Consider the following 14,523-nt stretch of genomic DNA (forward strand, 5'->3'; position numbering starts at 1 on the left):
CACTAGAACTGTGGGTGGCAGAAATGTAGAATGTCTGAACAACAGTATACATTCAGCAAGTCAGCTGCTGTTAGGTCATCTTTGGTGCATTAAGCCTTTAGCAGACTGTATTATATCCAGCTTCTTCAAACATTTTCCTTTCAAAACTGCATCTGAACACACTCCACTGTGGGAGGCAAGGGAGAAAAGATAAAGAAAAAAAATTCTTCTTTTCTTGTCCTGCCATCCTCCACATCCCTGCTGACCCCTACTGCCATCATTCCTCCACCTCCTCAGCTGGTTTGTGGTTACACTGGAGAGCCCTACCCCAGATAAATCTCCTCTCTTCAGAGGGCTTACATCTTTATAGCATGCTGGTCTTCACTGCTGTCTGTCAGTGTTGAATGGGGGTATGGGGGTGGGATCTGCAACAGCTATACCACCATAGTACAGGCATAGGGAAGAGTTTGTAAACACAGACCTAATGTTCCTAGAGAGCAATCTAGGACATGCAAGTGACATGCACATTTCTCCATGACATTTGTACAACCCCTTGCACCGAATAAGTAATTGCATGCGATTCACAACTGGTACCAAGGGATTCTGCTGCATAAACGAGTCATGCCTAGAACTGTCCACTAACTGCTCAATCTCTCACACACACACACACACACACACACACACACACTAGATGAAATGGTCACTGGTAACATAGGCAGGCACCTTGCCTCTATGCCTAAGGGTAGGCCAAGCACTGCCACATTCTGAAGCAAATTCATAAGACTACCAGATGCAACAGAACGTCAGACAAAAGTTACCATTCTCATGTTCAAATGGAACGTAGCTGGAGGAAAGAAAAAAAAAAGACAAAGCATACCGGCTCACTTGACAATCATTCATGCTGTGACACATTCTTACCATTTTCTTTGAACGTATGAGTCAGCAGACAGTATGTACAACATGAGGTCTCAGTTACAAAACAAGACCAATTACAGGTCAGGGGATTATCTATCCATAAATTAAACTACAGGTAACACTAGGGTATGCTGAGATAACCAGGGCTGGAGGTCATGTACATATCTGAAACAGAAAAAATGCATTCCATAGCAGGATTTATAAGGACATCCATCAACTTGCCATCATTCTCAAGCAGCAGCTGCAGAAGGCTATGATTTTTGACACCCACTCAAGCTAATGCACAGTGGTTAACAACAATGTCACTCATGGAGCAATGCTAAACCTGTACAAGTATTGGATATTTTATGTACATCACAGAGAACCTGCTTGCTTTCTGACTCGCTATTAAAAGGAAAAAAAAGTTATTTATTTTTGTGTGTGTGTGTGTGTGTGTGTGTGTGTGTGTGTGTGTGTGGAGAGAGAGAAGAAGGAACTAAATTTTATGCCAGCCAAAAAGATGAAACAATATTTTATTTGGAATGGGATACTTATAAAAATAAACAAATAAGCAAACAGCCTGATTCAAAGTCAAATGAGTTCAGAAAAAATGAGAATTTATGGTCAAAGGCATAATCTTTGTGGAAAATAACCAGAGGCTCCTTGCACAAGGCCACAAGGCCACATATTTGGAAATCATTCAACAGATGTATTTCAGATTAAAATAATTTTTCAAATGCGGAAGAGTGTTTTAACTAACTCAAAAGTGACAAGGTAAATTTTGTGAAAATATTAACTTGACTGGCTATATTAAGTATTGAAACAAAGCCACCAAAACATAGTATATACTAAGCTCTGCTTTAACAAAAAAAATACCCTTGGGAACAGACCATCCTCACACACTCCTTACAAATTAATATACAGTCTCAAGGGATATTAGGGGTCTATATCACTTAATCAAATACGTGAATATCAAACACTCACATGAGCAAATATTCACGTACTTGAAGTTTATGAATTTTTTTTTTTGTGGTACAGTGAAGATTGGAATTTTTGCCCTTTCCTCACAGTAGTGTTATCTTGGAGTATGAATATATATTTAGCGGGGGGTGTGGGGGGTGCAGCCCCCCACAATACAGTTTTCGAGTACGTGAGCGTTCACATATTCGATGAAGTGATATAGACATGGTATTAGTACCTCAGAAGTAAGACATACTTTCAGGGAAAGTAGGTACATTACAATGCTTTTTTAGACTGACTGACAAGTTCAGTATCTTGAGTTTTAGAAGGAATGCTTTGTCTACCTCATCATCAACACATCCAAAATGTTCTCTTGTAAAAACCCCAGCTTAGATTAGGACTTGCGTATGACATTCAAGACAGTCTGGGACGCATTTTAATGTCTAACTACCAGGTTAAGAAAATTCCCAGAATGTAGACAGGTGCATTATTATGAAAGAATAAAACAGACCAAAAACTACCACTACCATCATTCATCTACCAAAACAGTTTGGCTGACTTCAATGCAAGCAGCAACCATTTAAGAAAGCAAAAATAAGAAGTTATGTACTCACCATAACGTTCCATCTGAGTAGGTAAACTTCATTTGTCAGCAACCTATGGGATTCGGATCCGACCTCGGATCCGAGCCGGCAGTTTTCAACAGCTTTAGATCTGAGCTCCAAGCTCCTCCCCTACCCATAATCCCCTGCCAACCCTGACTGACCTCAGATCAAGTTTGCCCAACAGCAGAGACTGCTATAAAATTATCATTCTCAAGATAAGTGGGTAAACCCCATGGACCTGAGTATGAAGACATTCACAAGTGAGGGGGCAGGAGGGAGGGACGGTTGCTGACAAATGAAGTTTACCTACTCAGATGGAACGTTATGGTGAGTACATAACTTCTTAATCTGAAGTTAACTTCATTTGTGCAGCAACCTATGGGACAGAGTCCCCAGCTACCAGAGTCTTGGGGGGCCTTCATGGAAGGATGTTCCGGAGCACTGCAGAGTCAAAGGATGCTCTCCCTCTGGAGATAATGTCCAACTTATAGTGATTGATAAAGGTATCAGATGAGGCCCAAGTGGCTGCCGAGCAAATATCATCCAAGAGACTCTAGCTCTAAAAGCAGCAGAGGTAGACACAGAACGAGTAGAGTGGGCATGGACTCCCTGAGGTGCGGGCCTGCCCGAACTTTCATATGCTAAAAGGATACACTGAGAAATCCATCTAGACAGTGTGATTTTAGACACAGATTTACCCAAGTTAAATTTGGCAAAGGAGATGAACAACTGGTCGGATTTCCTATGACCAGATGTCCTGTGGATGTAGAAGCAAAGTTGTCTATGCACATCCAATGAGTGTAATTTGTATTCCCCTTTGTTATGGTGATTAGGAAAAAAGACCGGCAGGTTGATGGACTGGTTAATATTAGACTTGGGAAGAAAGGAGGGATTGGTCCTGAGGTAAACTCTATCCTTGTGAAAGAGGAAGTATGGGGGTTTTACACAGAGGGCCTGTAGTTCAGAGACCCTTCGAGCCGAGGTGATAGCAACAAGAAAGGCCATTTTCCATGACAAGAATTTAAGATCTACTGTAGCTGCAGGCTCAAACGGGGGAGCTGTCAAGGCCTGAAGCACCAGCATTAAATCCCAAGGATGGACTACATCCTTCACTGGAGGTCTGAGCAGAAAGGTGCCCTTCAAAAAGGTCTTGCATAATTTTGTGGTGATCAAAGGGCCCAGTTAATTTCCCACGTGATAATGAGAGATAGCTGCTAGTTGAACCTTGACTGTGGAGGAGCTAGCCCCCTGATGGAACAGTCCTGACAGAAAGTCTAATACAGCGGGCAAGGGAGCTGTAAAAGAATCCAAATTTTTGCGTTCCGCCCAAATGGAGAAACGTTTACATTTGCTGCTACAGATTTTTCTAGTAGAAGGCTTGTGTGCTACTACTAGAATAGTTTTAACTGGGGAAGAGATGCCGGGAGTCCTAGCTACGAGTGGAACTGGAGCAGCCAAGCTGTGAGCTTGAGGTTGACCAGGTTCGGGACTGGGAGATCTAGGGAGTGGGATATTAGATCTGGACTGGGATCCAGAATCCAAGGAGGATTCACCAGATGAGACCAAAGGTAAGGGAACCAGGTTTGACGAGGCTAAAAGGGGCAATGAGTATAATCCTGCTCCCCAACCGACTGGCTTTCTGAAGAAACTTCAGCATCAGGGGAAGAGGAGGGTAAGCATAAAGAAGACCGGGAGGCCAAGCATGCACCAGAGCGTCTCTTGGGGGTTCCCCAGAGGGGAAAATGAGAGTGAAGTAGTCGTAACATTTTGTGTTTGAGGGAGAGGCAAAGAGATCGCAACAGGGTTGACCCCATTTGGCGAAAATCCGATTCGCTATCTCGGGATTCAGAGACCACTCATATGGTAACAGGATGGTGTGACTTAGTTTGTCCGCTAGGATGTTGGGACCATCCCGGAATGTGCGTTGCTATGAGAAAGCGGTTGGTGAAGATCGCCCATTCCCACACCCTCATGGCCTCTCGGCAGAGTGGGTAAGACCTGGTTCCCCCCTGTTTGTTGATGTACTAGACAACTGACATATTGTCCGTCTGAATCGCAATCGTTCCTACAGGAAGAAGGTCCTGAAGTGCTTGCAACGCTAACAGCGCTGCCCTCATCTCTAGGACGTTGAGATGCAGTGAGGTCTCCATGAGGTCCCACGTTGCCTTGGACTGTCCTGCCCGAACAATGCCCCCCCCACCCAAGGCAGGAGGCGTCCGTGGTCACCGTGGCTAGTGGAGGGGTCATAGAAAAGGGGCCTCCTTGCTAGAGGTCCGGGGATTGGAGCCACCATAGGAGGACCCTCTTGCAAGCCCTGCTGAGTGGAACGGGATGGCTCAGAGGATAGTGAAATGTCCATTGTAAGACCCTCATGTTCAAACGTGCCATTGGCAATAGGTTGATTGCTGCCACCATCAAGCCAAGAGCCCTTGGGACCAGTTCCGCCAGGGGAGCTGGAGATTGTAGAATGGCTTGCACGTGTAGCCTCAGGGTTAGTAGCCGGTCTGAGGTCAAGAAAGCTAGGAGTTTGTTCATGTCTAATCTGGCCCCTATGAAGTTTATGGTCTGAGTCGGAGTAAGAGATGACTTCTCTATGTTGATAGTGAGCCCCAGCCGGGGAGCTAGATGAAGAAAGTAGTTTCTGGCTGCACAGAGTAGATGCCTTGTCGGGGCGGTCAGGAGCCAGTCGTCCAGGTAAGGGAAGACCTGAAATCCCTGGAGCCTCAGGTGGGCCGCTATCACTGCTAACACTTTGGTGAACACCCTGGGGGCTGTGGTGAGACCAAAGGGGAGGACCCTGAATTGGTAATGACTGGCTCCTAGCCGGAAGTGGAGGAACCTCCTGGATCACCTGTCCATCAGAATGTAGTAGTACGCATCCTTGAGGTCTATAGAGCACATCCAATCATTCTCCCGTAAAAGGGGGAGAATGGATTGAAGAGTGACCATGCGGATCTTCTCTTTGGTTACTGACAGATTCAAGGAGGAAAGGTCGAGGATTGGTCTTAAGTCCCCCGTCTTTTTTGGCACCAAGAAGAACCTGGAATAAAACCCGGACCCGCACTGGTCTGGGGGGACGTGTTGGATGGCTCTTTTTTCCAGCAAATGTTGGATTTCCATTGCTGCGGCCTCCCTCTGATCGGGTGGGACACCGGGGAGGTATCTGGGGCTGCGTGGGTAACGAGAGAAGGGAATCTGATATCCTCTGGATATGATGCGAAGCACCCAGCAGTCTGTCGTGATGGACTCCCAAGCTGCTGGGTGCTTCGAGAAACGCCCCCCGACTGCCTCCAGAGTGGAGCAGTCAGGCAAGCCCTCAAGGGTGTTGCGTGGGTTGGTCCGAGAAGGGTTCTCTGGATCCAAAGTTCCGCAGGCCCCCTCTGCCTCTAGGGTGGCGTCCACCCTGCCCTCCTCTGCCACGGAAGGGCTGGGAGTCCGGAGCAGGATGAGACTGTTGCAACTTCTGGAACCACATCTTCTTCTGTCCCTTTTGGTTCTTAGAGAAGGACCTCTGGGGAGCAGAGAGGCGGACTCCAACAGCAGACAACGTCTTCACGTCCTTTTCGCTGTGGACCAAAGCATCTCGCATGGTTTTGCTGAAGAGGGCAGAACCATCAAAAGGGGCATTAGCGAAAGACACCTTAAAGGGTTCTGCGAAATCACAGTGCCGGAGCCAGGCCTGACGTCTCATAACGAGGCCTACTCTGCTGGCTCTAGCGGCTCCTTCCATGGCATGAGACAGAAGCTGCATAGAGGTGTTAGATATGGATCATAGAGTGGCCATCCGGGTGGAATGCAATTGTTTGTCCTCCGCCAACATGGACTCGGGGGGGCGACGCAGCATAATCTTTGATAAGGTCCCCGCTGCAGTCGTAGCACATGTGCCATGTAGTTCAACGACCTCACAGAGAAGGTAGCCGAACTAAACACCCGCTTCCTTAGGCGGTCCATCGACCGAGACTCCTTACTCGGGGGATGAACCAAGGGACTCTCCTGAGCAAGTTCCCTCTTGGTGGCCGCCGCCACCAACAAGGCATCTACAGGGGGGCCTTTGCTCAACTGGGCTTTGTCGGAGGGTTGGCTGAGAATCTTGTCTGGACGCTTGGGGACTGGCTCCACAGTGTCCGGCTCCTTCCACGCCCTGGTAGTAATCAAGTCTACCAGGGGGTGGGCTGGAGGGGACACCCAAGAGGTAGACGGGCCTGCTTCAAATGCTTCCAGGAACACAGGTTAGTCTGAGGTAGGCTTTGGGGCAGACCACCCCCCCTTTATTCTGAGCATCTCCATGATGTCACTAAATGAGACATCTTCGGGCGTGATCTTGGGGAGCCTTCCCCTTCCTCCAAATCAGTGTCCTCAGTCAAGGACTCAGGGGAGTCCACGTGCCTCCTCTTGCACCTTCGCTTGTGAGGAACCTCCTCGGGGGGGGCTATCCGAGGAGGTCTCACCAGCAACGTCTTGTTCCAATGGAACTACCTGGGACGTCAGAGCAGGCTGTCCCTGGGGCCGAGTGATGGAAGTCGGACCCAACTGAGGAGTGCAGGGTGGAGCCGTGGCAAAGGCCGGGGGGCCTCGGATCCCTCCACAGAACCCTCTCCACCACGTTGAATGCCGAGGGAGAGCTGCTCTCTCTGGGTTCTGAGAGCAGACCCTCCCTCGGATCAGACGGACAGATCGGAGCTGGCGCCAAAGTGATCGGATCCGACGGACCAGCATGCTCCGACCTGGATGGAACCGAAGACATACCGATACCGCCGGATCCGAAGCTCAGCCCCTCTGCTCCGAGAGCTCCGATCCAAAGAAAATGGACCCGACAGACTCGAGGGAAGTGTTGGCGCCGAAGTACCCGAGACTATCGGCGCCGACACCCCCCCCAGCTCCAAGGCTGCCCGGCTCCGAAGACTCCGAACCCGGGAAATGGGACAGAGAAGAAGCTATCAGGGCAAAGAAAAGGATCGAGCTCCCCCCCCCCCCGGAGAGAGGCAGGAGCACTCCCATCTGCAGTTGGGCCTGGAGGAATCTTCTCATCATCCGGTCCAAATCTGCATCGGTGAGACTTCGGGTAGATCTCGATGAGGCCACCGAGGCGGGGCGGGAGTGTTGCCTCGATGACCTCGACGGAGATCGGGTCTCCTCCTCCTCAGGACCCGGTGAAAAGCACGGGGACCGGATACGAGAAGGAGGAGACCCAGAAGTCCTGGAGGGAAAAGCCCACTTAGCCAGGGGGGGGCCGAAGCGGAGGCCTCGGCCCGCCGCTTGTGGTGCTTCTCCTTCCTCCTTTCTTTCCTAGCCTCCCTCTCCTCCAGGCCTAAGGCGGGAGGTTGAGTCCCGGCCGGGGGGAGGGAATCAGGAGTGGCAGCCGCCACAGCCGCAGCGGGGGCCATGGGAGGACCGGAGGTAGAATCTGAGTCCGGGGACAGAAGACCCGCCAGAATCATCTTAGACCTCCGGTCCTTGAGTGTCCTGGGGTTGAACACTGCACAGATGGTACAACCAGAGGACAGGTGTTCAACCCCAAGGCACATCACACACAGAGTGTGGCCATCCGCTGGGGACAGCTTATGGCCGCACTTAGAAAACACTAACTTTGTGGCCTCAGACATACTAAAAGGTAAAAACCACACACACTAGGCCCCAAACACACACACACAACCCTGACGGAACCACGAAGGAAGGGGGAGGTTAGAATATGGAACAAAATAAATTAAACTAAGATGGTTCTAAGGGATAAGGGACCTGAAAAACACAGTCACTCCAAAAGTTAAGGAAAAAGGGTAGAAAAGTAAAATTTTCTCACAAATGTACGAAAAATGCCTGGAACTCAGGATCAAGCTGCTGAAGTAAACCGTGGCAAACTAGATCTGAGGTCAGTCAGGGTTGACAGGGGATTATGGGTAGGGGGAGGAGCTTGGAGCTCAGATCTAAAGCTGTTGAAAACTGCCGGCTCGGATCCGAGGTCGGATCCAAATCCCATAGGTTGCTGCACAAATGAAGTTAACTACTTCAGATATAGTGTTTCAAAAAAGACTGGTAAATACTCCTACTATATATCATCATCTTCAGATGTGAAAAAGTGTCTATAAAGCTAAATATTACAACACATCAAACTTTGTATATATGAAGTAATGGCAAGTAATTACCTTCTTGCTGTATAAAAAAAAAAGACAACAAACATTCATCTGCTCCAAAAGACAGGTCATCAACTAGAGCTTGGGATTAGTCTGCTCACTTATCTTGGGTGAGGGGGTGAAGATAACTTCCTGTTGTCAGACATAGATTCTCTGCAATCCTAGTGAAGGGCAAACTCAGAATATCACCCAAACAGGTAACCAGATGGAACTGGGATAGCACTGCCACTTAGATAGAGGGAGGTGATACTACCAGACCACACTTCATAGCATGTAGTGGCCTATCCAGCATCCATTAGTATGCAGGAGGTATGACCTTGGTAATATGCAGTTAAACAATCCAAAATGTGTCTTGCTGCTTCTTTCACCATTCATGCCATTCACTTTCTCTTTGCCTGTATGCATGGTGATCTGGCAACCCTGACTAGAAAGAATACAACCACACTTGCTTAGTTGATTACACAGACTAGAGATGGAGCCATGGGGAACACTGCACTGCCACATCATTTCAACCTAAAGTGACAATGCACCTGAACTGCAAAAACAGAACACTAAATTACCACTTGTTTATAACTTCTGCAGTACTGAGCTACAAGTAAATAAGCGTCACTCTGCACAGTCATAACTAGGGTTGGGTGAAGCTACTGGAGCACAACTAGCAGGTGCCTATGGAGAAGTGAAGTACTAGCATTGCTTAATGAAGATGCAATGATAGTGTGGTTTCATAAATGAGCGCTGATGCTGCATTAATGCATTTACAGATTTGCATTCATGGCTGAAGCACTGAAGTGTTCAGTGTGTGTGGGGATTAACTGTAGCAAGCAGCTTGCTTTTGTTTCAGAGCACAGAAGAGCCCCCCCACACACACACAAACACACACATTTTAGTCTTCAACTTTTCTGGGAGGCTCCTTAACTTTGAGCTGAGGGGGTGCCAATTATGCAGAGTACCACATGACAAATTAAGGCCATGATCCTTGTGTGAATTTTCTCTGTCATCTTAAAAAAATAATAATAAGACAAGGATTTTGGGAAAATTCGTGCCAAATGATGTATTGCACAGCAATAGAGCAGCTGGACTTGGCCAGTCCATACCTGTCATAGGTACTCCTGATGTCCGCATTATATAAAGATTTGCCTGCTTCTTAACAGCCTAGATATATAGAAATCTATTCTTCTTTGAGCATGTACCCTGTGGACACAAAGGCCCCTGCACTGAACCATGCAGTACCTCCAATAGTAACAATTTTAGTCAGACAAGTACCATCAACTTTCAGAAATTGGGATCTACTGGATGGGCCAGTCTGCAATCCAACAGGCAATGTAGGGTTTACTTTAAGTTTATCTAAGTTTTCAATAATACCAAGGAATAGTGTCAAAAGCTCTGGCCAGGCTGAGATAAGCAACATGCATGGAGTGATCACCACCCAAAGTCTCTGTAGCCAATTCAAAGAAACTTACTAGGTTCAGCAGACAGAGCCACCCCCCCCCCCCTTCACAGAACCAAATTGACTGAGGGTTAGAAGAGTTAGGTTGCCATGAGTTCTGTTATGAAATGTTCTAGGCCTGTAAATTTAAGGCTGGTGAAGTTGATGGGTCTATAATTATGCAGGTTCTAGGAACAACCTCTCTTTCATAGGAAAGTCACAGCAGTTATGCTCTAGGCATGAGGCACAAGCCTTGTGGATAAGGAGCAACAAACATTTTAAGTAGAAGTTGGAACTGATGAGATTCAGCCTGGTATACTGACTGGTCCTATAGAGGCATTTTTTAGCCTTTGACAGGAATTCTAAGACTTGTTCGAAAGTGATATCGGGGAGGGTTGACGACTATCTTTCCTGCGGCAGTGGGGGCAACAATGTGATAGGTGGGGAAATTTTGTCTACCAAGGATTGCACTGTTTTCTTGAACATTCACTTGGATATCCCTCTAGGTCTTGCTCAATGGAACTTAAGACGAAAAACCATCTATATTTTCCCTTGGCATTTAATACGATCATTTCTCTAACGTATAGGTCCGTTACTTTTAGCATTTTTACATGAATTTTACCCAATACATGTGAGAATCCTTTGTGTTTTCATATCATCAGTACAGCCACTGACATTTCAAGATAATATGTTCATTGTCATTAACTTATTCTAACTTACGCTTCTGCAACAGTTCTTCACAAGATGGGGCATGTAAATCTACCCATAATCCAGTGCTTTCAAAATTTTATTTCCTACTAAACCCTTGTGATCAAACAAATTACTACATGTTTCTGTTTATCCATAACACAGAGTTTTGTACAACTCTCACATAAAGTACTTACAATGTTTTTAACACCATGAAAGAGAAAATTTTTACAAGAAAAATAAACAGAACATTTGAATTAAACTATACGCTACTGTTAAACTGATAAAGGCTTCTTACATCATGATAAGCCCAAGCACTCTCTAAGCAATTCTGATGTGTAGGTACCATCCATTAGTACACAATGCTTAAGTATATCAATGTGTTTTTTTAAAACCTGCCTCCAAAGTTTTGAATTATTTGCAGAATTGAGCCTGTGTTGTAGTCAGCACTTCTGAGTTCACCATGTATCCAGTATTATATAGCTCATCAACATTATCATCTCCCTCTTCTAATCAGACCACACTCCCGCTCCCTTCTTATTGACTTTTTACAGTTCAGGATGAAGTTTGAAGTCCCTGCTAATGCACTCTGATAGAAATAACCCCCTCTCATTCTTCTGATAGCAGCCATGTCACATTAAGAGCTGAAGGGCTCCTCAAAAGCATGCCCATTAGTAATCTCACACGACTACACTCTAGCTAAGGAGAGAGAAAGTAGAGGTTTTCTTGATCCTCCTATTGTAACACTGCTTTTTTTCTGCCAGTCACCCCGCTCCCCAAGTGGAACATATCCCTTTTCTCCTGAATGAGACATAGTAAACTGTATGCCTGGAAATATACAGAGGAGCTAGCCACCTTTTTCAAACTTATCACCTTTATCAAAGCTATCATAATATTTTCTACTTGAGAAACACCTGGCAGTTAGTGCAGAAGACAAAAGCTCCGACTTGTTTATGAGCTTCTTCCTGTTCAGATGGTTTAGGGTTTGAAATTTTCCCATTCATTTGCCTGCCGAGTGACCTTGAGCAAGTCACTTAATCAGACAATGGTTTCCAGCAAATGGGTTAGGCTCCTCAATGGTCTCCTGGACTGTATGCATAGCAACTACATGTGAACCTATACACTTACCCTCTTACCTATATTTTTATACAAAATATTGTTCTTATGAGAAAATGTACAATTCTTCAACCAATTACTTTTGCCATCGTCATCTACTTGTATACTCTCAACATCAAACAGCATAACTGGATCACTACACTCTTTCCACTCATACAATTCTCTTTACATTTGTATTTTAAAAAATTCTCACCACATAATATGAGAACCAAAAATTAACAAATTCTCATAATTTATCCACAAATTTTGATATCATGTTTGTCAACATGCCTCTTTCATTCTGATAAAAATCTTTCTACATACTTCCTTAAATAAAAGCTACCACTGTGTCCAATCTACACAAAAAGGTAAGAGATGTGTTGTTTTCCTACGAGGTCACATTCTGTCTTCCACTCATCAGTAGTTATAATCCACCCAGTTAACTTTTTAATAGCTTTCCCTTCGATAACATCAGTATTTCTTTCTACTTCAATAACAACTGCATCATGATAAGAAATGTGTATTTACAATTGTCTACATTAATGCAATGATAATGTTTTGGTTAAAGGAATCTGCCTGGGATGACATGATCGACAGACCACACTGCTTTGCCAGAGATGGTCTGCACCTGTCGCCCTTGGAATTCCGGATACTGGCAAAGGTTCTTGCCACCCCTATAGTGCCTTTTTTAGGCAAGGTTCAAATGACAAATTCACCACCGTAACAGGTACAAGCAAGCAAAATCTGAGGGTAATGTTTCTCAATGCTAGAAGTCTAAACCTCAAAATGCACTCACTCGAGGCACTCCTTAAAATGGAGAACATTGACATCTGTGCAGTGACAGAGACCTGGTTCAAAGCTCCAGAGAGCACCCCTGCATTACCAGGCTATAATTCATACCACACCTTTCAGCCACCAAACCCGGACCGAAACACTAAAGGTGGAGGCGTGTCCATATTCATTATGGATATCCACACCTCCAAGCTAGTTGCTCAGCATAATCCAAGTTCAACTAACTCTGGGCAAAACTGCAATCCAGATTGTAGCTTGCTACAGACCCCCCACCATGCCCCAGGATTCCCACTCCTCTATTTTTGATACACTGGAAAATATTAAGGTACAACCCAACACTCTAATAATGGGTGATTTCAACTACCCTACCATTAACTGGGAAAACTACTCATGTACCAACTCTTTTGCTCAACGTTTTCTGGAAATCATCATTCCAATGCTTTGGATCAACTTAATCCACACCCCCACCAGAGGCAGCAATATCCTAGACCTGGTCATCACCAACATGGGTGACCGGTCTTCCACACCAGAGGTCAGCTCCTCGTTGGTCAGATCTGACCGCAAGCTAATCACCCTAGACATCCACATCCCGCTCCCACCCCCGATTAGGAAAACAACCGTAAAAATTTCTCCAAAGCTAACTTCACGTTTCTTAAGACAGAAGTGGCAAACTTCACGACACCCATGTAGATGGACAATAGAGGTATGACTGCTGAATCCTACACAAATGCACTTTATAAGCACTTACACGAGTGCATGGATCGTGCTATCCCTAAAAGAACCAAGATGCTATCCTCCAAAAAAAGGAAGCTAATCTGGTGGTCTTCTGCCATAAACAAACTCTACAACAGAAGAAAGAAACTGTTGCAAAAAAGAGTAAAATCCCACGATTGGAGAAACTCCCTGGTCAGCCTCAGTAAGAAGCTGAGATCCCTCATAAAATCCTCCAAAGCTAGTTATGAAAACAAAATTGCCACTGATTCTAAAGACAACCACAAATCATTCTATAGCTATGTCAAAAATCTCAATGGCAACACTCAGATCTGCCCTGAGTTACAGCACAATGACACTAAATATACAGAACCAACTGATATTGCCAACATCCTGGCAGATAGGTTCAGTGCTAACTTTACCCCCCTCTCACCCCCTAAAGGGCCCATCTTTATACCGGAAGAATGCAAAGTTCCTATAATCACGGCTGCACAGGTAAAACCTTCACTCTCCAAAGCCAAGAACACAGCATCCATGGGCCCTGACAACATCCCAGGCTGCCTTCTACATGAACTACAGAATGAACTGGCACCCCACCCAAGTACCATGTTCAATCATAGCCTCACCTCAGGCTTTGTGCCCACTGAATGATGCACCGCGACAGTTATCCCACTCCACAAAGGGGGGGGGGGCACAACAGACCCCGGGAACTACCGCCCCATTAGCCTGATGAGCCTCGTCTGCAAGGCCATGGAACGTTATCATCATGGAACTCATAAACAAAGACACTGGAGATCTCCAAACCCTGGACCCCACACAGTTTGGGTTTGTAAAAGGCAGATCATGTCTCCTAAACCTGACAGACTTCTTTGAAGTAGTCACCCAAGCCACAGATGAGGGTAAGGTGGTTCGCACAGCCTATCTAGATCTTGCCAAGGCGTTCAACACCATCCCCCACTCTGGAATTATAGATAAACTCACTAAACTAGGTATAAATCCCTATGTCACAAGATGGGTTGTCAACTGGCTTACTGAAAGAACCCACACTGTGAAAGTAGCAGACTCCAAATCAGACTTCAGACCAGTGACAAGTAGAGTACCACAGGGTTCAGTCCTGGGTCCTCTCCTGTTTGGTATCTACTTCTCTGAAGTACAGGCTAACAGGCTAACTAAATTCACAGATGACTGCAAACTAGGAGCCATAATTGAAACTCTTAACGATGTGGACATCCCACAAAAGGGCCTC

The 14,523-nt window shown here is 45.9% G+C and overlaps 1 protein-coding gene across 2 annotated transcripts in view; it reads right to left on the reverse strand.

The window, feature by feature from the left end:
• The window catches only part of ENTPD6 (ectonucleoside triphosphate diphosphohydrolase 6), a 921,044-nt gene that overhangs the window by 818,589 nt on the left and 87,932 nt on the right, over positions 1-14,523 (reverse strand). The window lies entirely within an intron of this gene.

Source organism: Protopterus annectens, chromosome 1.part2, assembly GCF_019279795.1.
Source record: "Protopterus annectens isolate FY-2018-M chromosome 1.part2, PAN1.0, whole genome shotgun sequence".
In the NCBI taxonomy this organism is placed as follows: Eukaryota; Metazoa; Chordata; order Ceratodontiformes; family Protopteridae; genus Protopterus; species Protopterus annectens.